Source organism: Canis lupus, chromosome 10 (genome assembly GCF_003254725.2).
Source record: "Canis lupus dingo isolate Sandy chromosome 10, ASM325472v2, whole genome shotgun sequence".
Classification (NCBI taxonomy): domain Eukaryota; kingdom Metazoa; phylum Chordata; class Mammalia; order Carnivora; family Canidae; genus Canis; species Canis lupus.
The window spans coordinates 40,493,693-40,521,163 of NC_064252.1; the positions used below are offsets into that span (position 1 = coordinate 40,493,693).

At 35.6% G+C, this 27,471-nt stretch overlaps 1 long non-coding RNA gene across 1 annotated transcript; it reads right to left on the reverse strand.

Moving 5' to 3' along the window:
* Positions 1–1,089: 1,089 nt before the first annotated feature.
* On the reverse strand, positions 1,090–26,301 carry LOC125755882 (uncharacterized). Its single transcript, XR_007413328.1, has 3 exons — positions 26,207–26,301; positions 1,445–1,518; positions 1,090–1,187 (listed from the first exon to the last, which is right to left on the reverse strand). It is a non-coding gene; the product is annotated as an uncharacterized LOC125755882 (long non-coding RNA).
* Positions 26,302–27,471: the final 1,170 nt, after the last annotated feature.

Sequence of the window (27,471 nt, forward strand, 5' to 3'; positions counted from 1 at the left end):
GAGAAGTTTAATGAGCTAATATTCACATCCAGCTTTATCATATATCATATGACATTTTAATTATTTCCATGGGCCTTATTACTATGATGGAGTCAGGTTTTCTGTTCACCACATGGTGTGTGTGCAAGTGTACATGGGTGTGTGTATTTTGTGACTTGGCACTATTTCACAGTAAGCCAACCAACATATAAATGAGCTGAAACTGTGAATAATTTCAGAAACATTACTAAACTACAATATAATTCCTGAAAGTCATTACAGCATAATGTATTGCATCTATTTAAATAAAAACAATAAAAATCTAGTGTGATTAAAATTGTTAGAAAGATTATGCAAGCAATAAGAATGGTAGGACTCTTATCAAACATATTGCTGTGAGTAGTCTATAATTATTAATTAATTTACAATTTTTGTACCAATAATCATGATGAACTCCTACCCTATTATTAACATAGATACTATAGAAAAGCACTTTAGATGTTAGCTAATGAACCATCATTTTCAGTCATCATCACACCAGGATGAAAGTCACTTTAAGCATTGAATGTTTTCCGTCTTTCTTGGTTGTATGACAATAATACAAGTATTCTTTTTTGAAAGATTGTGAAATCACAAACATGGGTACCTTGTCTGTGGAAACGTAAGTGGATAAGAAAAGAAAAAAGTATCACTTTCTTCTTTTGATTTAACTTAAGGAATATTCAGCTGTGAGGTTTCTTCCTCAAATGCTGACCTATCCCTGTTCCATGTTGATTATCACCATTGACATTACCATCTTGAATACTAATTAAATAAATGCAATAATTATATTTATAATAGATGTACTACCAGTTATTGAGCTATTACTGTATCTGATGCTACAATGCACAATACTATTTGTTGGGTGAACTAATGAGGAAGACAAATATTCTAAGGATACAGTTTTAAGTGTGCTCAGCATTAGCAAAATTGGTTACATTCATCGAACCTATCTTATGGTTCAGTTGTTTGTCAAAACTGATATTTTGCCTCTTGCGTTGGAATTTCATAATACCCCAATATAGTAATATAATGCAACTGTGTTGGAGGAACACTCTGATTCTAAAATACCTTGCAGGTAAGAGCAGAGAACGCCAGGGAAGAGACAAAGTTGTTCCAGGCATACTTTTGGGGGGTAAATGTGCTTCAGTCAGGATTGGATATAACTCCTAACAAAAGAGACAAAAAAAAAATAGTGGCTTAAACAAAATAGGAATCTATGTCTTTCTTATGGTAAAATTCAGAAGTAGGTCATGCAGAGTTAGTATGGTGGCTCTAGTGATGAAGTCCTCATGTTCATGGGATCCTTTTAGCTTTCTACGCCATAATACTAAAAATGTGCTCTCACAGTCAAGATTATGCTCCAGTAATTCCATCTGCATTTAGAGATAGAAGAAGAAAAGAAAAAATAGAAAACACTGCATACCTGCCTTTATCCCATTGCCAGACCTCGTTGACATGCCAATCAATTTGCTGTAGAGACCATTACTGCTAAAATATCTGTGGAAGACAAAAAAGGGAAGAAAAGATGATGCTGAGAAATTCACTATTATAGCTTATTCACATTATTATTAAAATTTTGCCTTTATTTTCATCATAATCAGAGGAATAGTTTCTAGACAGATCATCTCTTCACAGAATTAACCATATTTGAAGTAACTAGAAATTATTAGGTAAAATTTCAGGAAAAATGTCATGTATTTATGTATGATTTAATCTATTTTATCCTAAAAGTAAGATGCCTCCTAAAAATGAGTACACAATCCCTATAAAATGTTTTATTTAAGTAGAGTATAAAATACAATATTTTTACCTGTGATATTCTCATTAATTTGCCAAAAAGTAAAGCAAGCATTCCAGTTTAAGTCATGAAAAAGTAGTCTGTGTTGGACTAGAGGCCTCTTTTGCATAATTATTATCATCATGGAAATTATCTTCTCAATTACTAATTAAATAGCATTATAATTATATTTTCTTAAGAGAGGCACCACCATTTAGTTAGTTATTATTATGTACCAGATGCTACGATAAACAATATTGTTCACAGCATCTGGGAACAGATGTCAATTATAAACTTCAGACAAATTACAAAAACTTACTATTTGAAGAAATGAAAGAAAAGGAAAAAAATACCAAAATTGAAGGGAATTCAACCATTAAAAGAAGAAAAAAGTAAGTTGGGTATGATCCACATTTCTACAGCTTTTCCATCAAGGCTCTTGGTATTCATGGTGCAGGTCAGTTGGAACTCTAATAGAAATCAGAGGCCTTTTCAGCTTAAGGTGTCAGCGTGTGGGATTTACCAGAACTGTGAAAAATTGTTAAGAAGGCAGAAAATAGGTAATTCACAGCATAATGTTTGTGGAGGACTCAAAATCTTCTTTAAATCCCCTCTCCACAATTCCTTAGGTGATCTGTGATCTGTATGTGTGGGAGGAGAGGATTCTAAAAGGGTTAGAAAAGAGAAACACTGGAAGATCAAAAGAACAGAGTATAGATTTCAGATGATGTCTACCTATGAGAGTGTGGAGTTTATGCCTCTTACTTTAAATGGACTGGTAAATGTATCAGTCTTTCATTATACCTTCTATAACAATGGAGGTTGGGGGGGAGTTCAAGGTGATGAACTAATTCTTGCCTATTAGAACAAGAATTGAAATTCTTCACAAAATATACCACCTAGGGGTGCCTGGATGCCTCCGTCAATGAAGCAATCGCCTGAGGCTCAGGTCATGATTCCAGAGTCCTGGGAACAAGCCCCATGTGCGACTCCCTGCTCAGTGTGGAGTCAGCTTTTCCCTCTCCCCCTGCTCCTCCCTCCACTCGTGCACACTCTCTTTCTCTCTCTCTCAAATAAATAAAATCTTAAAAAAAGATAGCATTTATGTTCTCTATAGTATCTCCACAATCACTTTGCAATATGTAATCCCAAATGTCCAATACTAAAACATATATATGACAAAGAAAAAGAAAACAAATATTAGCCATAATTGACAAATATGCAGCCAACAAAAACTGATTCAGGGATCCCTGGGTGGCGCAGCGGTTTGGCACCTGCCTTTGGCCCAGGGCACGATCCTGGAGACCCGGGATCGAATCCCATGTCGGGCTCCCAGTGCATGGAGCCTGCTTCTCCCTCTGCCTATGTCTCTGCCTCTCTCTCTCTGTGTGTGTGTGACTATCATAAATAAATTAAAAAAAAAAAAAAACGATGCAAAGATGTCCCAGAGACAGAAATTTAAAGAAACGAATATTTATATGAAACTGTTTATATGAGAATATGGTTTTAATAATGGACCAGTTAAAAGGATTAGCATAGGAACTGAAAATATCAAAAAGCACCAAAGGGAAATTTAAAACTGAAAAACAAAATATCATGAAAAAGCTTGGTCTGATGGGAAATTGTAAAGAGCTTTGAAGAAAAACAAGTAAGTGAAGTTGAAGGTAGAGCAGCAGAATACCTGGGATGAATAGTAAAGAGAACACAAATTGGAAAAGGTGAAGAAAACTGAAGTCCCAAAAGAAGAGAAATGAAGGTGGGGCCAAAAAACAGGGAGGAGATTTTGGACTAATTTTTTTATCAATTTTTTTAAAAGAGTTCACTTAAATAACTTCATGATTTCTAAGAAAAAAAATTAAAAAACCTCTTAAATATTAAATGTATTATTTGAAAGCAGAGGAAAAAAGATGCATTACTTACATGAGAACAATAAAAATAATGTTTGAACTCACAACAAAAACAATGGAGGTGACAAAATAATGAAACATATGTTTACCAAGCCCAAAGGGGGTGCAGGGGAGAAAATGTCAACCCAGAATCCTGTATCTATGAAAAATAGTCATTAAAGAAAAACAGGTGCCTGGGTGGCTCAGTTAGTTAAGCATCTGCCTTCAGCTCAGGTCATGATCCCAGGGTCCTGAGATAGAGCCCCTGCATCTGGCCCCCACCTGCTTCTCCCTCTCCTTATGCCCCTGCCTATGCTCTCTCTCTCTCTCTCCCTGTCTCTCTGTCTCTCTCTCAAATAGATAAAGTCCTTAAAAATAAGAAGAAGAGATAATAATATTTCTCAAAGAAGTAGAACTTGATAGAATTTACCTACAGTAGAACTTCAATAAAGAAATAGTAAAGATTTTTTTAGGTTGAAAAGAAGTATGATCAGCTGGCAGCATGTAGCTACAGAAGAGAATTTATAAATCTTTATAAGTCTATCCTAAGGTAACATCATACTCATAGTCAAAGGTACAGATATAAAAATATTAACATTAGTATTACTTGTAATAGACAAAATAGAAAAATGCAGAATGTAAATATTTAATTTATGCATTCTATTCTTTGTTCCATCAATCAATGTTTATTTAGTGTCTACTATGTGCCAGACACTAGGTACTGGAGATAAGTCAGTAAGACTAAAAATGCATATACCACTGAAATATGCCAATGAGACGCTATGGAGTCAAATGAAACCCAGTGGAGCAGAGGGATATATCATAAATAAGGTGTTTGGGGAAGGTTGCCGAGTTGTCATTTGAGCAGATCAGATACCTGAAGGAGATTAGCTACTATTTGTAAATCCCCTTTTGAGCTTCCAAAAACCCTTTGAGGTCTATTTATAGTACAAGTCAAGTAATAGGCTCAGGCATATAGAGCAAGTTGCTAACAATCCCAAAACTAAAAAAGTGATAGAACCATTTCTGGTTCAAGAAAGCACCAAGAATGCATAGTTTGAAAAACTCCTATGAAACACGAAGGGACAATATATTAAAAGAAGGGGGAGGAAAAAAGGGGGTAGGAGGGAGGAGGAGGAGGGAGAGAGGAAGAGGAGAAATAGTGAAAGACTAGCTTGCCTCAAAAATGAGAACATTTCACAGAACAGAAGCAGAGGGGGCAATGCTGAATAGCCTCTCACAGGGCTGCAGGAGAACTGAGAACGACCCGGAGGCACACTCCCTGTTTCAGACCATGGGCTAGGTAGGCATGCGCACCCTCCTGCCCCTGAGGTCCATTTATACCCCTGCTAAATGGATTTCAATTGATGGCCACTCTTGCCTAATCACAGTCATGAAATTCAAAATCTTGAAAAAAAAAAAAAAAAGGCCAACAAACAGCTGCGTTGGTATTTGAATTATTGGTACCTCAGTTATCATGTTTTAAGGGGAGCTGTACTATGCGGGCAAGACGATGGGCTCATTTATGTTCTTTTAAGGCTGTGACATGCATGACTTTCATTGGAAGAGGGCTGAGAGTAAGCAACAAACTGGTACCCTATGAGCTACAAATGGGTTTCTGAGAGAAAACCCAAAGCAGGCGAACCAAAACCATTCATGTTTTCCCCATGCAAGTGCTTGGAGGTAGTTGCTTATCCACCAGCATCTGAGATCCCCTCCAGCTGCCCTTGTTACACCACCCTTTCTGGAGTTAGCTTCGCGTTCCAGTTTGGCAGGTATCCACATTCCAAACAACATGAAAGAAAAGATCCAGAAAAGAGCAAAAGGCAGACACAGACATTCTCTTTAAAGATTCTTAGGAGCCATCTCAAGGTATTTCTGACAGAAGCCCTCAACTTCTCCACACCTATTTACAAAAGAAGTTGGGAAATGCAGTCCTTATTTTTTGCGATGTACCAAGCTAAATTATTTCTTTCAGAAGAAAGGGGAGGGCAATGCATAAAGCAGAAGGAGATAATATGGATGGGCAACAGTTGTCCAAATCCACAAAGCCAATTCCAAAGGAGTTGAGAGAACAAACTTGCAAATGTAAGGCTCCCCTGCATTATCACTGGAAACTCAACTGTTGTGCAAATCTACAGAAGTAGTGACATACGGTTACATCGCTAATACAATTAACCAGCTGTACACAATGATCCTCATTGATAAAGCCTTCAGCAGCAATTTGTACCTACTCTTTCCTTAGAATCGCTGTTCTACTACAGAACAAAGATAAAGGGAATTGACAGTTTGTGAATGTCATCTATAGAGTTCATCACTGAGAGAGATAGGTATGTAAATGGAAGACATTTCAAGGTTTTAAAGTAAATGAATTGAAAGTCAAGTTAAGACCTTCACACTATGAAAAAAAAAATCTTCGCAGTTGCATGAGAAATAAATCTCAATTAAAAAGTAGGCTTTTAAGTTGATGGTAGGAAAAAAAAAGAAAAAAAAAAAAAAAAAAAACACTTCAATCCGGTGCTGAATCAACAAGAAAATAGTACAAGTGTTTTGGAAAGAAGCATTTAGATAGCTCAGAAATTGCAAAAAAATTGTTAGAGCACATCTTCAACAGCTCTGTTTTATGTAATTTTGACTGTATGGGTGAAAGCTAGTTAGACTAAAACAGGCGCACAACTGGGAAGTTGGTGAGAATTTTAAAATAATCTTCCCATTCTGCCAAACTTTTAAACTTTTTAAATATTCTTAGCACTAAGCCCTGTGTAATTACCCTGCTCTCATCTCAGGAGGAAGAAAAAAAAGAATGAAACACACACACAAGCACATTAAGATTGCCTCAATTCTATCATTCCCTTGATTCTAAATTCTAGGGCCACAAGTTCCCTTCACTTGGTGATTCTGACAGCAAATAGAACCAGCATCATTTTACAGCATTGTGAGAAAAAAAAAAAAAGAACAAAACAAAAGAAAAAAACAAAACACCAAAAAAAAAAAAAAAACATGCCCACACTTCACTACATTATTTATGTGTTCTACCAATTTCCCCAATAATTATTTATTCAATCAATAAAAATTATGTATTTGGTGGTTTCTCTCTGCTAATCATTGTTAGGAGCGGACATGGCATGAGTGTGCCAGAAATCATTTCTTCTAGGGGTGCCTGGGTGGCTCAGTTAATGATTCACCCATGTCCAGGCCATGATCTCAGGATCTTGAGGTCAGATTGAGCCCCTTGTCAGGCTCCATGGTGAGCAAGGAGCCTGCTTGAGGATTCTCCTTCCCTCTCCCTCTGCCCCTCCCCTGTTTGTGTGCACATGCCTCTCTCCCTCTCTCTCTCTCTAAGAGATAAATAAACTTAAAAAACAAAACCAGAAATCATCTCTTCTAGAAACTCAGAATTTGGCAAGGGGAGATTGAAAGGAAAAGATTATGTAAAAATGGTGAGTGTTATGTTTGAGTGCATTTACAACAATACCGAGAAGACAAGGCGGGAAGAAATTTCACAGTAAAATAGGAAAAACTGAGAAAGAGATAACAACTGCACATGTTTTGGGGTTCACAGGAATGTCTCAGATGAATCCACACACAAAGGACATTCTTCACAAAGAAAAGCACATGAACAAAGGTAAAATCTTCAGGAAAAAATTGTCTCTCCTGATGCATAAAATAATGTTTCATCCACACAAATAAATCTGTTGAGTGCTGCATTAAAGAACTCCAGCTCTAGTTTGGATCTGGACTCTTAGGCATACCGGGGCTATGTCTTTAGGCAAGTTATTTCCATCCTCTAGATTAGGGCTTTACATCTGTAAAGAGATGAGGATATCATTGTCCAACACACAAAAAAATAAGTGATGCAATGTGTGTTGCATTTTTCGTAATCTCTGCCTCATAGTTTGAGCTCATTAAAAATCAGTTATTTTATTCCTCTGTCTGTTTATCTCAATGATGTTTATACAGATGAAAACCCACGACTTTGGCCAGTGGCTTCCTGATGGCTCTACTACCTCAGTCCCACACCCCTCAGCTCGGCTGTGAGTGACATTCAGGCAGACTGCCCAGCACCTCCTGGGACAACTCCCTAGTGATGCTCTTCACCCATGGGTGTCTCTTGCTCCTACTTCATATCCTCTATCATGGCCCATCCAGAACCCTTTTCAGGAATCATTTAATTCTTGCAAATCATGGGTTCCAAAGGGCCCATCTGCATTTAAAACTACAGAGCAATAAATGAAATTTTACTCTGTGATCTCCCACTGTTAAGTTAATACTATTCTATTTTATGATGTTAGTTACTTTCAAAATTTAGTCTAAAACATATTTTTGGTTCAATTAGAGCCAGGAGTCTAAAATTTTTTCATACATTTTATAATGTGCCTAGGGTTAAATAAAGCTGGGCATGGTGCCCGTAATCAAGGTAATCTTCATTCATAATGTTATTTCTTTTGAAAAATCGGATTACACTTACAGGGACCTTTCCCCCCTCCCCACAAAGTAACACAAGAGTCAAAGGTCTTCCTAATATTGGTTTGTTTTATTCATTTATTTGTCAATGTAAAATGTAATTTTGCTTGCTTTATATTCTCTGTTCCTAAATGCTTTTAGCATGCCAGGAGACACTAGACAACAAATTCAGGTAAATTATGTCAACACTCAGATAATTATATTTTATACCAATGTTTCTCTACTGCACCTGATATTCACTGTGTCATTATTTATAGACTAAGCAAATATTTTTCTAATTTCATCAGTTGATACTTGGTTTCTTCAACTTGAAAATTGTGGATATGTATTGTTTTATATCACATTGAATAAACACAGCTTCCTATTTTTTTAGCATAGGATATATTTCAATAAATATAAAAGGGGATCCCAATATATCAAGTAGATGTTGTATTTCCAGTGAAATAGATGACTGATGACAGATAGATAAGAAATGTAAATTATCTTCCATTTAAATAAAGAAAATAATGGTGCTCACCCAGTGAGTCTATTCCAAATATGCACTTGTCTTATTTAATTTTTTCACTTATTTATCTGTGTCCTTTTATTCTCTCCTCCTTTGGTGACTGGATTGATTTTTCTAACAGTTTTGAAATCAATGCATATTTTTTCATTTTCATGTATGCTATAATATCAAATTTTCAATTATATTTCCATTATATCTCTATTTTGCTTGTCTAACATTTTTCTTTTTCCGTTGATCACACCTGAGATTTCAGTATCTTTGTTCCTCTATTTTTATTTTGTATTATCCAAATTACTTGCTCTTATCATGGGCAGTTTGATTTCTACCAATTAAATATCCCACATAAAAGCAAGAGTATTATTTTACACCAATTTTATCTTTCTCTCTTGCCTTTTTTCAATTCTTTTTCTTTAATATCCAGACTCCTCCTGCTATTACATTCACTTGTATTTGCTAAATTCATTGAAATTTGTTCTTTTTTTTTAAGATTTTTTTTTTTTTTTTTTTTTTTTGAGAGAGAGAGAGAGACAGACAACAGGGGGAGGAGAGCAGAGGTGGCAGGGGAGGATGGAGGAAAGAACCTCGAACAGACTCCACACTGAGTCCAAAGCTGGACTTGGAGCTGAATCCCACAACCCTTAGACCATGACCTGAGCCAAAACTAAGAGTCGGATGCTTAACAGACTGAGCCACCCAGGCACCCCATAAATTTGGCCTCATTTTTATAATTGATATTTCTTTTGAATCATATGAGCCAGCAAATCCAAAATTTGTGATAACGTATCTATGCTAGATAAATGTATTCTATTCAGGGATAGTCTACATAATATGATACCAAGCTATATCACTGAACTTATAACTCTTTAAACTTCATTTGGGGACACAAAATTTTAGCAACTGTGCATTTACATGAAGTATTAATGTTTATGCCTTTACCCTGCTTTGTCTTTGCTATTTTTCTTTGTTATTTTCCTGTTCATTAGGAACTACTTTCCTTTGGTCCCTGGATTTAAACCAGATTCTGTGGCTTTTTCTTTTGGTGACATTGTTTATTTATTTATTTATTTATTTATTTATTTATTTATTTATTTATTTATTTATGATAGTCACACAGAGAGAGAGAGAGAGGCAGAGACACAGGCAGAGGGAGAAGCAGGCTCCATGCGCTGGGAGCCCGATGTGGGATTCGAATCCGGGTCTCCAGGATCGCGCCCTGAGCCAAAGGCAGGTGCCAAACCACTGCGCCACCCAGGGATCCCTCTTTTGGTGACATTGTTCTTCATAACCTTGCTTTCCTCAAATCAGTTTTAAGTATTCTATCCTTATTTGGCTGCCCAATGAATTGTTTGGTTCCTTTTGAACAGGTGGTTTGAATTTAAAATATGTACAAGATGCCACAGTGGCTCTGGGAATTTGCCTGCTTGCAAGGTCACCAAGAAATAAGAATATGGATAGAATAGATTATGAATCTGCTGTGCTCCCTCAATGTCTCTTAAACATTGAAATTAGGATTCTCACTTTCTATTTACATATTTTTTGGTAATAATTTCAAATTCAGCACAAAGATTTTATAGATCCAAAGATAGTTTTAAGTAAAATTTTAAAAATTTTCTTTCTATGAAAAAAAAAACTTCTTTCTATGTATTTTGGTCATTAAGGCAAATATTGAAGCATGGAATATTCCACATAAAGATCATCATAAATAGAAATACCTGGGTGACTTAGTGGTTGAGCATCTGTCTTTAGCTCAGGGTGTGATCCTGAGCTCAGGGGTCATGGGATCGAGTCCCACATTAGGCTCCCCACAGGTAACCTGCTTCTCCCTCTGCCGGTGTCTCTACCTCTCTCTGTGTATCTCTCATGAATAAATAAATAAAATCTTTTAAAAAATCATTAAGATGCAGTCCTTAATGCACCAGTTTCTTTCTTTCTTTCTTTCTTTCTTTCTTTCTTTCTTTCTTTCTTTCTTTCTTTCTTTCTTTTCTTTTCTTTCTTTCTTTCTTTTTTCTTTCTTTCTTTCTTTCTTTCTTTCTTTCTTTCTTTCTTTCTTTCTTTCTTTCTTTTCTTTTCTTTCTTTCTTTCTTTCTTTCTTTCTTTCTTTCTTTCTTTCTTTCTTCTTTCTTTCTTTCTTTCTTTCTTTCTTTCTTTCTTTCTTTCTTTCTTTCTTTCTTTCTTTCTTTTTCTTTTTTAAGCAACAAGATCACCTGGTAAGATTATAGGAAAAAAATTTGATATGGCCTTGTAGGAGCTCTACTCTAGTCACAAAGGACACAGATGATTCTCTGTTGGCTTCTGATTTTATTTATCTTTGTAGTTGTGTTTATTATTCCTATTGGCACATGTTATCATAATTTCATTATGCATTTTAGACAATATCCACTGATTTCTTAAAGGACATATAAAGAATTAATTTATTTATATTAATGCCTATTTCCCTTTATTCAAATATTTGATATTTCTTCAACATCTTTCAATGTCCTCCTGGTTGCCTTTCTAATTAAAAGAGGATATTTATCAAACATTTTATCAACACCTACTTTAATGCATTAATGTAATACCAATGCTGAAGCAAGGATGATTGGATCATTCATATTTCCTTCCCCTTCTCTTGAAGGAATTGCCTTTTGAAAACAATTGTTTCACATTGATAAAGTTTCCCAAGAAGCCTGGAATCGGACATTTGAAGGTGGCACTTGATGATGACAACCTTTTTCTTGTTGGAAACTTCACTCCAGTTCTGTTCATTGAGTGGTTGTTCAGTTCTATGGATGTGAAGATTATACTAACGTGACGTGAAGGTTATACTAACACAGTCCTTTAGCTTTGCTATTGCAGACACTTTGTGCTTACTTCTTCCAGTGGACTAAACTGTTCCCAATCGTCACCACTGTGGAATCTTGCCTCAGGATTAAGGATAGCACTTTCTTGGGATGTTTCAGTGGGATGGTTCTTTTCCCCTCAACAGAGTTTGTAGATCCTTGGTTTTAACTTATAAAGATCTTCATAAATCTCCAAATGTAATAGAGGTAAATCTACCCAAATACTAATAACCCAGTTTCAGGTTTCCCACAGGCTCTCATTTCAGAATTCCTCCTGCCTTTCTTGACAGCTGTCTGAACATAGGAAATGGAAGCTCATTCTTTCATAGGTGGTTCTAGAGACCTACCCTTCTGACTATGGCATATAGCAGGGATTCACCTAACACTCTCTCTTTGAACATTAGATTGAAACAAATATTTGCACACATTGGACACCAGACAGGTTAGGGCAGTGGTCCTTGAGAGAAAGGTGAAGTAATAAAATAAGCCCTACAGTTGCCCTAGACTGGTGAGAATTTATAGGCTACAGTGCGGAAAGGGAGAGACCAAGGAAGGGCACTCTAAAGGTCTCTCTGAATAGCAGAGTTCCAGAATTTAATGAAATGACTAAAAATCGAACAAGTAAAAGAGATGAGCCATGTCCAAAAGAATGAAGAGAAAGACTAATTTCTGTGCAAATAATTTACATAGATATTTCCCCCTTAAGGAGGTAGAGCGTAACTCTCAAGCCCTTGTGTTTTGCATTTAGTGTCTTGTCTGGACTGTGTGCTGCGCTTAGAGTATGGTATAGAAGGGAAGGACAGGACTTCACAGTAGATAAACCTAGCAAATACTACCTCATCTAGGTTTGTTGGATCCAGATTAAAGTTTATATCACCAGGATATGTCAGGCTGATAATATGCACTTTTAATATGATGGGTTGAGAATGGCACTTGATCTCCGTGCTCTTCCTTCCCCAAACCCATAACCTAGGTGGACCATAAAAAACACATCAGACAAATCCAAACTAAGGGTCATTCTATCAAATCATGACCAATTCTCTGAGAAGCTGTCTTAGACCAGAGGAAACCAATGAGACAGGATGCCTAAGCATAATGTGGTACCGTTAATGGGATCTTGAAAGAAAGAAAACAACATTAAGAACAAACAAACAAACAAGCAAACTCTAAAGAAATTGGTTAGTGAGTAACAATGTGCTGTTACAGATTCCTTAGTTATGACAAATGTACCATAGGCTGGCCTTACCAAATGTGGGAAAGGATATGGAAAGCTTCCTATGTGGTACAGCCACTTTGGAAAATAGTTTCATTGTTTCCTAAAATGGTTAACTTAAACCTTCCATATGCAACAGCTACACTGCTTCTGATAAAAGCGTATGTCCACACAAAATATTGTACAGAAATATTCAGAGCAGCTTTACTCATAACAGCCCAAAAATGGAAACAATCAAAACGTCCATAACCAGATAAATGGAAAAACAAATTGTGGTATATCCATAAAATGGAATATTCCTCAGCAATAAAAAGGAATTAAATATGTTTAATTGAGACACACATGAAAACAGCTGAATCTCATAATTGATGCTAAGAGAAAGAAGCCAGATGTATTGTTCAATTCAATTTGTATAAAATGAACAAAAATGTACTGCAAGTGGACAGAAAGCACATGAGTGGTTGCCTGGGCCCAGGGATAGGTGATGGGACAGAAGGATAGATTACAAAGGTCACAAGGAAATTTGTAAAAATGAGGGGTATGTTCATTATCCTGATTGTAATGATGTTTTTGTAAGTGCATACCTATGTCAAAACTCATCAAACTGTACACTTTAAATAGATCTAATTAATTTCACATCAGTTATACTGCAATAAAGCTGTTCAAAAATAAGTATGGATGACTCTATCCTATGGTTTCTGGGCCAATTACCCCAAGCCTAACAGATAAAAGATCTTCCCTCCCTGAAGTCAAGAGCCCTCCTCCCTATGGCCTCCTAGAATGACTGACAAGGGAAATTTGATTTGCTTCAAGGAAAACTCTGCTCTCACCTACAGAGCTATGCTCTGTTCCTTTGTCCCTCAAAAGAAAATCAAACAATAATTCAACATCAGAATATTTTCTAATATCTTGGTTATTCATTCTTAAGACCCCATGTGAGGCATCAAAAAGACCAGAATAGTCTGGGTTCAGCACAATACTTTTCTATCTGTCTTCTTCCATACAAAGCTTCGAAAAAGTTTAAATTATTGCTTTAACTATAGTGACCTACTTACACATTTAATCTAAATCCACAAATACAATGTCAAATCATCTAAATTTTGACTCTTGCCTCAATATTGCAATTTAAGTTATCTTTTGTTATGACTGGCAATTGTCTCAACTTTTAAATTTTTATTAACATCATGTTGCTATTGAATTTGATTCTATTTCATTCAAAATGGGATTAATGCTTTTCTGTTAACCTGAAAGGGATTCTTTGATTATGTCACTTTATGTCAGAGAGCACCATATTGGATATTTCTAACTGGACATTTGTTTATGTATATTGCTGCTGGAAGTTTATTCTCTTTGGCTGCCCAGAATCCAGTCACCATTCTGATTGGAAGAATATTCCATGTTGGGAGGTAGGGCCAGCAATATTCCCCACACCTTGGAAGGTAAATGCAGTCAGTCAACTGATCCTTGGCCATGTATGTATTTGTGCTTAGAAATAAATCTTGGGTTTAGCATTCATTTACTGTGGCAACATCCAGTGGCTTGGATATATTCTTGCAGCAAAAGATATGTGACCAGTGGCAGCATCAGAAGCAGGCTATTCCTGCTGCATGTCCTTGACTGAGGAGGCTCCTCTTGCCTTTCCGGTCTAGTATATTAGTAGGTGTTTATCGTGTCTTTTTCTCTATAGCCAGTAAACTACTATTCAGCTTCAGTTTGTTCCAACCAGTTTCTGTTGCATGCAATTAGGAATATTAAATGATACATATGTGTACATGTTCATATAACAATGATATAATGCATTTCTTGGTGGGTCCTGGTAGGGAGCTACTCTTTATGTTCAATGATCTATGGCAATGAAGAGAAGGTTGGTGTGAGAGCCAGGTAACTTCAAATTCCTTGTTGTAAGAGCTAAGAGCACAGGCTTTGAGGTCAAACCCAGGAGTCCGTATCTCAGCTCCCCCGTCCTGTATGATTTGGAGCAAGTTACTTATTCTCTCTTAGCCTCAATTTCTGTTTCCACAAAATGGGGATGATAATATCCCCACCTTTGCCGTGACAAGTAAATAACTAATGTACGTATTTTGAAAAGTATCTGGTACATAATAAGCACTTGGTAAATGTTTGTTATTGTTGCTGTTGTTGTTGCTTTTTTACTATGGAGTCTGATGTTCAGTGTTTTGAGTCCCAACTCATTAGTTTTGTGACACGGAACAAATGATATATCATATAGTCTGTGTGTGTGTGTGTGTGTGTGTGTGTGTGTGTACTCTTTCACTTTTGGCTCTGTCATCTATACAATCCGGAGAATAATAAGATTATTAAAGAGTTAATAAGATAAAGAGGGCAGGGTACTTATCATGGTGTTTGATTACACACTACAAATATTAGCTATTATTTTAATGATTGTATCACTGCATCTCCTTGGGCCTTGTAGTCCTTCTCCACATAATGAAGATATTGAAACTAGATTAAGTTGTCTACTTATTGCAGGTTTGAAGTAATTCTGTGTGTTCTCCTAAGTGTCTCATGTGATAAATTCAAACAAAGTCCTGGCACTCTAGGGCCTGTTCCCTCAAAGTGTGTCTGGACTCCTACTGAATTAGAAACACCAGAAGAGCTCGTTAAAATGTAGAGTCCTGAGGCTCACCCTAGACTGACCAAATTGGAATTTTCATGGTGTGACCTAGGACTCTACATTTAAAAATACATCCTCTAGGTGACTTAGGCTCTAACACTGGAAAAATTTATAAGTAAAAGGCATATGAGGATTCAACAGGAATACGTCAGCATAAGTCTAATTAGAAAATTGTGTGTGTGTTTGTGTTTGTGTTTGTGTGTGTGTGTGTGTGCGTGTGTGCTGTCAGGAATAGATATCAGACAGGCCTGAAGCCTAAGCATGCTAAGAGAATGTATAATTCTGAGGATAACTTTGTGGAAGAGACTGATTCTGTTATTTCTCCATATGAGTTACTTTTGTTGCCAGTCAGAACAGGTGTTTAGTCAATGTGATGTTTAAATATCTTTTGACTTGGATTTCTCTTGCAGTTATTGGTTGGTTTAATTCCATTGAAATGATGACAGAACTTCTCTTTTTCTCTTTTTTCACTCAGATTACTATGCCAGGTGTCATTTATGGTAGCTGTCAATTTGTGAGCACCTACTCAATGCTAAAAACTTTATTTACTTTATATACATAATCTTATTTAATCCTTACATAAAGTGTTATTAATCACTTTTTTTTAATAACAGAAAATGATAAGACAAGAACACAAAGAAAAAAACAAGACCCAGTACAGTTTAACATGTTGCCCCAAATCTAGCCTATAGTAGTTACTGTGGCTAAAAATTGAGTCCAAGTGTGTATGACTCCAAATCGGGGCGAGTGTTTTAGAGAACTGTGTTTTTTTGTTTGTTTGTTTGTTTGTTTCTTTGTTTGTTTTGAGAGAAGGAGAATACAAACAGGGGGAGGGGCAGAGGGAGATGAAGACAGAGAATCTAAAGCAGACTTCCCACTGAGTGAGGAGCCCGATAAAGGGCTAGATCCCATGACCCTGAGATCATAACCTGAGCCCAAACCAAGAGTTGAAAGCTCAATCGATGGAGCCACCTAGATGCCCTAAAAGAGCTGTTTTAAAGTACATTTGAAAGTACCTTTAGCTGCCTTTGCTCATCATCAGAGGAAGTTGATAGTTTTAATGCAGAAAATACTTTCTGAAATCTATGGAAATACCAGTCTTTTATTTTGTATCTGTGTGTGACTTGAAAAAAGAAATTAGGAAATCTTCAGCAAGAAATAGATACATTAATAACTATAATCAAAGCAAGAGTTCAGAAAATGAAGAAGGCTCTCAGATACTCGGCTTTATGACATCTAAACCCCAGTTAATGGCTCCTTCATGACATTTACTTAGAAAAAGCCTGTCAGGAAACACAGTTGCCACCCAACCACCAATGAACCTCAAGTTATGGAGATAAAAAGAGAAAGTTAAAAATGAACTTGTTTATTTGTGGAAGAAGGGCTCCAGGAAGGGTTTACAGATATAGTTGACCATTGTAAAACATGGGAATTAGGGTTGCTGAACCCCACAAAGTGAAAAATCTGCATATAACTTTTGACTGTTGACCCACTGTTGACCAAAAGCCTTACAGATAATATAAACAGTCAATTAATATCTACTTTGTATGTTATATGGTATTCTCACAATAAACTAGAGATAAGAAAATGATACTAAGAAGATTATAAGGAAGGGAAAATACATTTACAAGACTATGCTGTATTTATAAAAAATCTGTGTATAAGTGGACCGATGCACTATGAACCTGTTTTGTCTAAGAGTCAACGGTATTTCAATATTTTTCCTGAAAATTCTTACCATAGATATTTCTGATACTAAAAAGATCGAATATAACAGTAGCAACCTTAATCCCTCAAAATCACAAAAATTCTATTTATAACTTCTAAAGGGGTTTATTAAATATTGATGTAAATGGTTACTATTTGTGAATGATGTTCAGGGAGGTATTAAGCCTTCAGTATTTCTATTTCCTCATCTGTAAGACTAGAAGAATAATAATGCCTAATTGAGTAGATAGCTCAGAGGAGTAAATAAGTTGCAGCATGTAAAATGATTATGAAGATGTTTGGCACATAATAAGGCCTAAAATAATATTGCTAATATTATGCTTGACTTAATAACATTGCCAATATCAAGTTACTATTATTATTGCTGCTATTAGTACCTCAAATGGGAGACAGCTGTGAGGATGTTGCCTATATGCTCCCAAAGCAGTGTATGAAGGAACTGAGCAAGGAAACATCTTCCGGAAAATAAGAGTGATAATGGCAAGATCAATTGCTGAGTTATTGACAAATTCTAAATATGCAGCAAGTGAAGGAGCCCCAAGACATCTGCAGGAGTCACAGTTTAATCAGAACCATGGACAGGGAATGATGGTGAGCTCATGGAGGCATGCTAGAGTACTACATGATGGTTAATGCTCACAGTGTAATCTGTTACTGGTTATTTGAAATCCTTGCAAACTAATCTTATTGAATGTATATGTAAATTATTACAAGTGACACCCCTCATGTTAAGAAATACCGTGCTTCTCATATGTCAAGTCAAATGACAATTTATGGATGATCGAACTGTTTGGAAAACTCTATTTAGAAGGAGAATCAATGATCTCCCCCAAGGCTCTAAGTTCAGGTTTTGTTCATTGCGCTTTCTAGATACAAAATATATCTAATTTGGTTGTTGTTTAATGAATAAGCAATAGGAGGAAAGACACAAATTGTCAGTTACCTTTGAAATGAGGGCATTTTCAAAATTATTAATGAAGAGTAGAAATATCTAAATAACCTCAGTGGTTTGGAAAAGACTGTGAACCTCCTAAACCTATGTTACTAAGGGTGGAATTACAATAAGCTTTTTCATAGATTTATTCCTCCTTTCCTGTTTTATGGACATGATATTAGTATTTATGAATAATACTTGTTTTATTAGAATGATGAGGGTTTTGTTTTTTTTTTAAACTAATCTGCTTTTGTTAAGTTTTGCAGGCTCCTTTAAAAATCTAACTATGCTCTATTAACCAGCTTTGAGAAGTAAAAAGCTGTTCTCTATCCTGCTGAGTAAATATGAATTTCACAGTTAAATACATAAAATAATGATTACATCCAATGGTCACGAGGGACATGTTTTTAGGAGTATACTAATTAAACTACATCCTTCAGACAACATGTTTCTACACTTACTAGCAATGAACCATATCTGATTGGTCATTAAGTAATTAGGAATGCTAATGTAAATAAAGTGCCATTCAAATGGGGCTTCAGACTAGAGATGAATCATATATTCTGTCTTATGGTCTGAACTATATACAGATCAATCAAGTAAAACACGGAAAGAAGTACTTAAAGAAAAAGTACCAAGGAAAAAGTACTTAAGACCAAAAGGAAAAGATGCTTCTATCCATCATTTCTTGCTAAATAGATTCTGTATTTTTAAGCAGGGTTATTTTTAAAATTTTACTGATAATATAAAAGTGTTATAAACAACTTAAATTGTGACCCTACATTTTTCTATGCTTTTGTAATTTACATTTCTGTGTGTGTGTCTAGTTTCTGTGAAATAGCAAATATGAGAAGTCCAAGAATATACAGAGTCATGAAGATTGTGAGATAGAAATGGGAAAATCCCTGACATTGGACCAAAAAGAGAGGAATACTGACTAAAAGTTGAGAAGTGGAACAATTGGAAGAAAAAGAGGAGAAATGACAAAGTATTTGAAGTTATTTATAAAACTACATAATAATAGGATGGGTTTCAAAACCACAAGATCTATAGTCCTTAAATCAGGACTATGTGTCAAGAAAATTTAATGAAAGTATTTACTCAAGTATTAAAAATAAGAAAAAGGATACATTGTACAACAATATTAGAATGAGTTAATACAAAAATCCTTAAGTACTGGAAAATTTTCAAAATTATGATTCCTTGCTTGCATTGGTAATAAGAACTTACTTACCTGGCATCTAGGTAGGTGCCAAATAAATATTTGTTAAATTAATTAATGAATGCACTAATTATGCAAATTTCAATATAAGACATGTCCTTTTTCTAGAAAATAAATAAAGAACCAAATATTTTCAATATGTTATTTTGTCACAGTGACAGCCTTTTAATAATTTTCCTGCCACTTCTGCTTCTTTATGCCATCTTTTGTTGGGGCACAATTTACATTCAGTAAAATGAAGAAAGTGTACTAAGAATAAAGCTTGATAATGTTGTACATAAGCACATGGCCCTTAATATCACCCAGATTCAGCACATTTTCATAACAATGAAGATTCTCTTCTATCTTTTGTTTGTCAATATCAGTCTCTTCAATGATAGCCACTTACAATTTTTACTTCTTGAATTTTTTTATAAGTAAAGGCATATATTGTGTACTACTTATGTCTTACTTCTTTCACTTAATGTAATATTTTTAAGATTCACCCATGTCATTATATATGTCAAATATATATGTATATAGATATATTGTCATGTATATATATATATACACACCACACACAATGTTTATGCCACACATATATATCATACTCATACAAAAAAGTAAGTTGTTCTTTTTTATTGCTGTACAATATTCCATTGTATGAATACATTAGAATTTGTTTATCCATTTTCCTATTGAAAGGCATTTAAGTTTTTTGCCAGTTTTGGTTATTATGGGAATTCCTGTAAGGCCTTTTAGTGGACATGCTGATTCATTTTTCTTGAGCAAGTATTTAGGAATGGAAGTGGTAGGATGTATATTAGAATGTATTTAATATGTCAAAATTGTTAAACATTTTTTCAGTAACATTGTACAATTTTACATTCATTCAAATAAAGCATGGCCCTTATCCACATTCACATTTTTTATATTTATCCTGGGAAATATGTGGCAATACCTTATGATGGTAGTAATTTGCATTTTCCTCATGTCCAGTGATGGTGGTAATTTGCATTTTCCTCATGTCCATTTTCCAATGGAAACGTAAATTTTTTTGAAGGAAATTTTTTTTTCGTATATGGTGCAAAGAAATCACACTGCAATTGTTTAATCTTGATTACCTTACCTCATACAACTCATTAAATTTATGAAATAAAAGGTATTTGAGGTGGCTCAGAGATATAAAAGTGGAAGCTTAAGTAATAGTGCTTACTAATAAAGCAATAGGCTTCTAGAACAAGAGTCAGTAAAGGCCAATTCAGCCTTCATTTATCTTTTTTTTCCTTTTAATCCTTTTATTTTAAAGTACTTTTAAATTTACATCTAGTATTCAGAAATACCACAGATAGATACCTTCCTGAGAAAAGAAAACTCAACAACCTAGGAATAGAAGGGAACTTCCATAACTTGATAAAACATAATCCATTTAAAGCCCACAACAATGATCATATATGAGGATGAAGACAGAAGGCTTTCCCCCAAATTTGGGCACAAAACAATGTTGGTTTTTATTATTTCTATTTAGCATTTTACTGAACATTCTAGTCAGAACAATTAGGCAAGCAAAAGAAATGGAAAATCTCCATATTGGAAAGGAAGAATTAAAATTATTTGCAGATGGCATGATTTTATGTATAGAGTATCCTAAAGAATTCACAAAAAGATAGAATTAATAAATTAGTTAAAATAAACTTACAAAAATAAATTATATATATATTAAAATTAAAAATCTGAAAATGAAATTGAGAAAACATTTCATTCATAATTGCATCAAAAGGAATAAAATACTTAGGAATAAATTTAACAAAAAAAGTAAAAGATTCACATACTGAAAACTACAAAACACCACTGAAAAAAATTAAAGAAGACCTAAAACATACCTTACTCATGCATTGAAAAGCTTGACATTAGTAGAATGGTAACACTGCCCAGGTTCTCTGCATATTCAGTGCAATCCCTATCAAAATTCCAGATAACATTTCTGCAGAAATTGACAAGCTGATCCCAAAATTCATGTGATAATTCAAGGGATCCAGAATAGCCAAATTTGTCTTGAAAGAGAAGATCAATGCTAGAAGACTTACACTTCTTGATTTCAAAACTTATAGCAAACTGCAGTGATCAAAACTACATGGCATTCACCTGAAACTAGTTTAATACTGTAGTCTATGCCATTCTCCAACTGCAATTAAAATAAAAACTTTTAAAAAGAGAGAGAGAAAAAAAGGACTGCATGGTACTAGCATAATGATATATAAAACAGTGGAAGAAAATTCAGAGTCAAGGAAGAATTTTTAGATTTACGGTCAATGATTTTCAATAAGGCTCAAGACATCAATGTGGAAAAGAATAATCTTTGGAAAAAAATGGTGCTGGGACAACAGATAGATATCCATCTGTGAAAAAAAATGCAGTTGGAATTCTAGTTCAGGCCATATTTGTCTGGAATTAAGACCAAATAAAGTAAAAATGGTTCAAATATCTAAATGTAAGACCATTTAAAATTACAAATTCTTAGAAGAAAACATAAGCCTGAATCTTTGTAACTTTAGATTAGGCAATGATTTCTTAGACATGATACCAAATCACAAGCAACCAAATAAAAAGATAGATAAATTGAACTTAACCAAAATTTAAAAAGTGTTTACTTCAGGGATCCCTGGGTGGCGCAGCGGTTTAGCGCCTGCCTTTGGCTCAGGGCGCGATCCTGGAGACCCGGGATCGAATCCCATGTCGGGCTCCCGGTGCATGGAGCCTGCTTCTCCCTCTGCCTGTGTCTCTGCCCCCCCACCCCCGTGTGTGTGTGTGTGTGTGTGTGTGTGACAATCGTAAGTAAATAAAAAAAATTAAAAAAAAAAGTGTTTACTTCAAAGTACATTGTCAAGAAAGTAAAGAAGACAAAGAAGACACACCACAGAACAGGAGAAAATATTTGTAAATCATATGTGTCATGTAACAATAATATTCAGAACTCTTCAAATAAAATGAAAAAAAGAAAATGAAATAAAAAATTGAGCAAAGTGTTTGAATAAATATTTATCTAAAGAAGATTTACAAATGTCTAGTAACCACATGGAAAAATGTTCAACATCATTAGACATTAAGAAAATGTAAATCTGGGCAGCCTGGGTGGCTCAGTGGTTTAGCACCACCTTCAGCCCAGGGCCTGATCCTGGAGACCCGGGATAGAGTCCCACGTCAGGCTCCCTGCAAGGAGCCTGCTTCTCCCTCTGCCTGTGTCTCTGCCTCTCTCTCTCTCTCTATGTCTCTCATGGATAAATAAATAAATAAAATCTTAAAAAAAATAAAAGAAAATGTAAATCTAAAATAAAACCACACTTGATTTCCATTAGGGTGGTTATGATCAAGAAGAAGGATAAAAACAAGTGCTGGCAAGGAACACACCCATGTTCATGTAAGGACACTGGAATCTTCATATATTTTTGGTGGGTAAGTAGAATGGCGCATTTGCTTTGGAAAACAGTTTGGTAATTGCACAGAAATTTAGAGTTATCTTACATCCAATAACTCCTCTCCTAGGTAAATATACAAGAAAATTGAAAACATATTCACACAAAAACTTGTAAACAGATATTCATCTTTGCACCGTCATTCACAGTAGCCAGTCTCACTACCAGGATATTCACACTGACACAATCCCCTGATCTTAGTTAGATTTCTCCAATTTTACATGTGTGTATATTGAATCTTTTTTTTTTTTTTTTTTTTAATTTTTATTTATTTATGATAGTCACACGGAGAGGGAGAGAGAGAGGCAGAGACATAGGCAGAGGGAGAAGCAGGCTCCATGCACCGGGAGCCCGACGTGGGATTCGATCCTGGGTCTCCAGGATCGCGCCCTGGGCCAAAGACAGGCGCCAAACCGCTGCGCCACCCAGGGATCCCTGTATATTGAATCTTATGCAATTTTATCAACCTATGGTTTGTGGATCTGCTGTCATAGTCAAGTTAGAGAAGCGTTCCATCACCAAGGTGTTCCTCATTTTGCCGTTCCTCATTTTGCCCTTTTACAAACAAAGCACCTTCCCATCTGCTAGGCCTGGGGAGCTGAGAATTGGAAAACGGAGGTAATCTTCTGCCACTGGGTGACAACCCTGAGACATGCCTACCAAGTATGGGGTGGGGATGGGTTCTCTGGCTGCCACTGCTGCTGTCAGGGAGTGGGTGGGAAATCAGTTGCTTCACACCCCTACCTCTACTGGCATCTGGCTTGCCACTGCCTTTGGGTAAGTCCCTACTGGGCTTTCCTCTACTAGTGCTTTGGCCAAAAGGAGCAGGTTTTACTTAGGTATGTATATGTTTGCTTGTTTTGTCCCTTCTTGTTGGCACTGTGGATTTCAGGCTCTCTAGTGCCCAACCAGGGACATAAGAGAGATCAAAAAGAAAAACCAAGGTATTCAGGTGAGGTGATCCTACAAGTCCTGAGTTCCCTATCCAGCCCACCTTTTTTTTTTCACCTTCAGAGTCCTTTTATGATTGTTTGGTGAATAATTTCCGATCTATTTAGTTATAAGTAGAGGGAAGGAATTGGGAAAATGGAGTCTAGGCATCTTGTCCCTCCCTTGTCTCTCTGTCTGTTTTTACAAATAAAGCTTTATTGGGACACAACCATGCTCACACTCACTCTTTAAATATTGTTTATTGAGGACTTAGGCTACAGTTATAGGTAGGTATTTTCAACAAAGATAATAATGCCTACAAAGCTTAAAACATACCAACTAGACCTTTACAGAAAATGTTTGATGTCCCCTACTCTAGAAGAAAAGATGTGAGTATATATTCATGATCTTGGGATCAGCAAAGTTTTCTTAGAACACAAAACTCACCAATCATTTAAAAAAATGTAAATTGGACTTAAGCAATGATTAAAGTTGTCCTCCAAAATAGCATGGACTTAGGCATGATTACTGCCTTTCAAGGAATCATCTATACCACAGAATGCTTGGGAATCCAACAGAATCCTGTGTATATCTGAAAAGTCTGCTAATGTAGCATCTTTTTTAAATCACATGAGAACACAAGTGAATGCCCTGAGTGATCCAACCTCCAGCCTGAGGACTTAGTAACAATCAGTGGTTCAGAACATGAGATTCTTTTTCTTTTTTTGCACAATGTTTTTTTTTTTTAAAGATTTATTTATTTATTTATTTATTTATTTATTTATTTATTTATTTATTCACAAGAGACACACACACACAGAGAAATAGGCAGAGACACAGGCAGAGGGAGAAGCAGGCTCCATGCAGGGAGCCTGACGTGGGACTCAATCCCGGGTTTCCAGGATCAGGCTCTGGGCTGAAGGCGGTGCTAAACCAACTGCTGAGCCACCCGGGCTGCCCAGAACATGAGATTCTTGATGGAAAAAATTGTCACTGATTTTTGGGAATTATTGGCTTAGCCTGTGTTTTCTCCTGCATATGTCTGTGTTGTTGGTGTGGTATTTGCCTCCAATATAGTCAAACAGCCACCAAATGGGCCACGTCCATGTTAGTGGCACCACTTGTTGACCAGGTCCCATTGTGGAAGAGAATGGACTGTTGAAGGGGGTCACTGAGAGGACATGACCACTGGTTGACCCACTGGCTGGACCCCAGCAATCAGAGGCTCCTCACCTCCTCCTCTATCCCTATAATCTGAGTTTTACCTGCTTTCCATGCTTTGAGATAGAAATGTGGTTTTGAGAACATCGGGATGGTATGCATGAATGAACTCAGTTAAGGCCTCTTGTAAACTTTTAAGATTTGGCAGGTAGATGTGGGGATCTACTTGTCTTGCTGCTGCCCAAGACAAGCTTCATAAGTAAATTTCTTTGCTCATCAGAACTGCCACCTATCAATCTGGAGTGACCAATGTCTTTCTTTGGGGTCTCCTTGTCCTCTGCCTATGGAGGCAGTTTCAGATTGTACCTGGAAAGCTCCTAAGGAGATTGCAAACTAACACAAAGTATTAATGGATTTAAGATTATTGAGACATGGAAATATGAAAGCATACTAGATTTTTTATATTAATTCTTATGGAAGTAATTCAATTTAGAGTTTATTTACTGGGAACCTAATCTCAGTGTATAATGATTACCTTATATGATCATATTTCTTAGCAGGGAACTCTGTAAATAAACACTGCATTGTCAGAATTATAGGACTCATTAGTAAAAACTTTCTACTTATCAATTTGCAAGAAATGTAAGTTGATTTACTTTCTCATTACCTAGGAAGGGTTTTCATACTCCTGACTCATCTCTGTTCTTTTCTTTGTACAGTAAATGAAGTTATAAGTCCCATGAAGTAATAAACTACAAATTATAATGCTTCATTGCATAAGCAAGTAACAGGAAATAAATTATGAAGAACAAAGTCCTTGTTACACAAGCTTCAATAATCCTTAATTCTGAGCAGGAAAATAGCCAATCAGTTGTGTAAGGGACTATGAATAAAGTAGGATAATAAGCATTTGAATTGTCATTGACGTAAGTTTTTATTTTAGTAGAAGGGAGAACTTTCCAGAGAATGTGTGGGAAGTCAGCTTTCTAATGAGTTACACAAACTATGTGTTCTCTACTTTTTAAATCTTTAGTGAAGTTTGTCCTCAAACTTAAGGACCTGAAAATAAGCTTCTGCATGCATGGGCAATAATAAAATGCTGTTTTCAAGTGAAAGATTAAAACATGACACCAAGATAATTGAAAGGTTTTAAGTATTGTACTCGCCTTTTTATCAAGCAAATCATGAACATGCAGGTGATAATTGAATGCAGTTGGACCATTGTGTCCATGTGATATATTTGTAAAAGTTGCTGGCAGAGCAACGTGGATTCAATTGCCAGGTAGTTCTGAGGTAGGGACACAAAAGTAGGAACGTGGTGGTTTGTACAGTTTTGACACATGCAAATTTGTTCTCTTTTTTGACTGATACTATTAAAAATTTATTTTTAATATCAGCATATTAAAAATTAGGCTTAGTTACATACTTTCTAAAAGAGAGAAATAAAAATACTAGAAACCTTTAGTGTCCAGGGTTTCCTGGAGAAATGATGAATCCAGACCATGAGCAGGATGTGTATACATAAGCATAGAACATCCAGTTTTACCCCAAAACCTGGAAGATAATAAATATTGATGTCATATAAACAAAAAATACATTAACCTATCTGAAAGGGCTTCAACTAGTCCAAGTTGGAAGAGTTTGAATATCAAAAAGAGTAGTTACTGCAATGAATACAAAATGGCAAATACAAAAAAAATTATTTGGTTCAAAATGATATCCAAATAGAATAAAGACACTCATTGGTCATGTAGCATTATTCCAAAAAAATGGTAAATAACTGAAATTCTTAAGTATTTATTCTGCTTTTTCTGAAGAAAATTTCCTGCATGGTAAACAGAGTTGGTAAAAGAAATTTAAAAATAAAATTTCAGCAAATAAATGCAAAATGAATGATAGAAATTCACCATTTTGCTGTTCTACATGCATAACAAATGTAGGCAGTTACTACCCACAGTTACCAAAGTCATCAGATGAATGTTTGCAAACTTGGTAAGGGATGTGCCACCAACATGGATTCCTGACGAATTCCTAAATCCATGGGCCAATCTTAACAGCACTAAATGAGTCACAAGTTCCCATATGTTCTCTGAGATGATGCCATGGGAAGTGTACATCATTTTCAATTCTCACACACATACACATATATAATTCCACAGAAAGTGGACATTTCCATCAATTGTCATACACATCTCACAAACACACACACACACACACACACACACACACACACACTGATTGGAAATCTAAGTTTCAAGGTACAAAAAAACTACTAGCTGACAGGCAATAGAAAAGACCTAGAAGGGAAATAACATCACAGGAAAGCAAGTAACCAAATACAGATATTCAGCATTCTGACAAAGGATTCAATTTCATTAGTGAGGAAACAGGGTAGCAAAAAGGAGGAAAATGATTAAGTACAGAACGCTTAAAAGGCATATTAAAATGTAGTGTGTAGACCTTAATCTACATGAAACCCTCTTAGAAATTTTTTAGTAGATAATCCAAGAGATTTGAATATCCAAATTTTGTTGTCTTATTTTCTTTAGATCCTCCTCTATTAATGAAAAATACACAAGTATTTGTGATTAAAAATGTGATTTTTTTGTGTTTTGCATTATAAAGTATTGCCTTACAGTAAAGTTACATTGTATAAAGCATTTTTTAAATATTGAGAGCAATAATTAAAAAAATACTGAGGCAAGAAAGGTGAACCTGGATTGA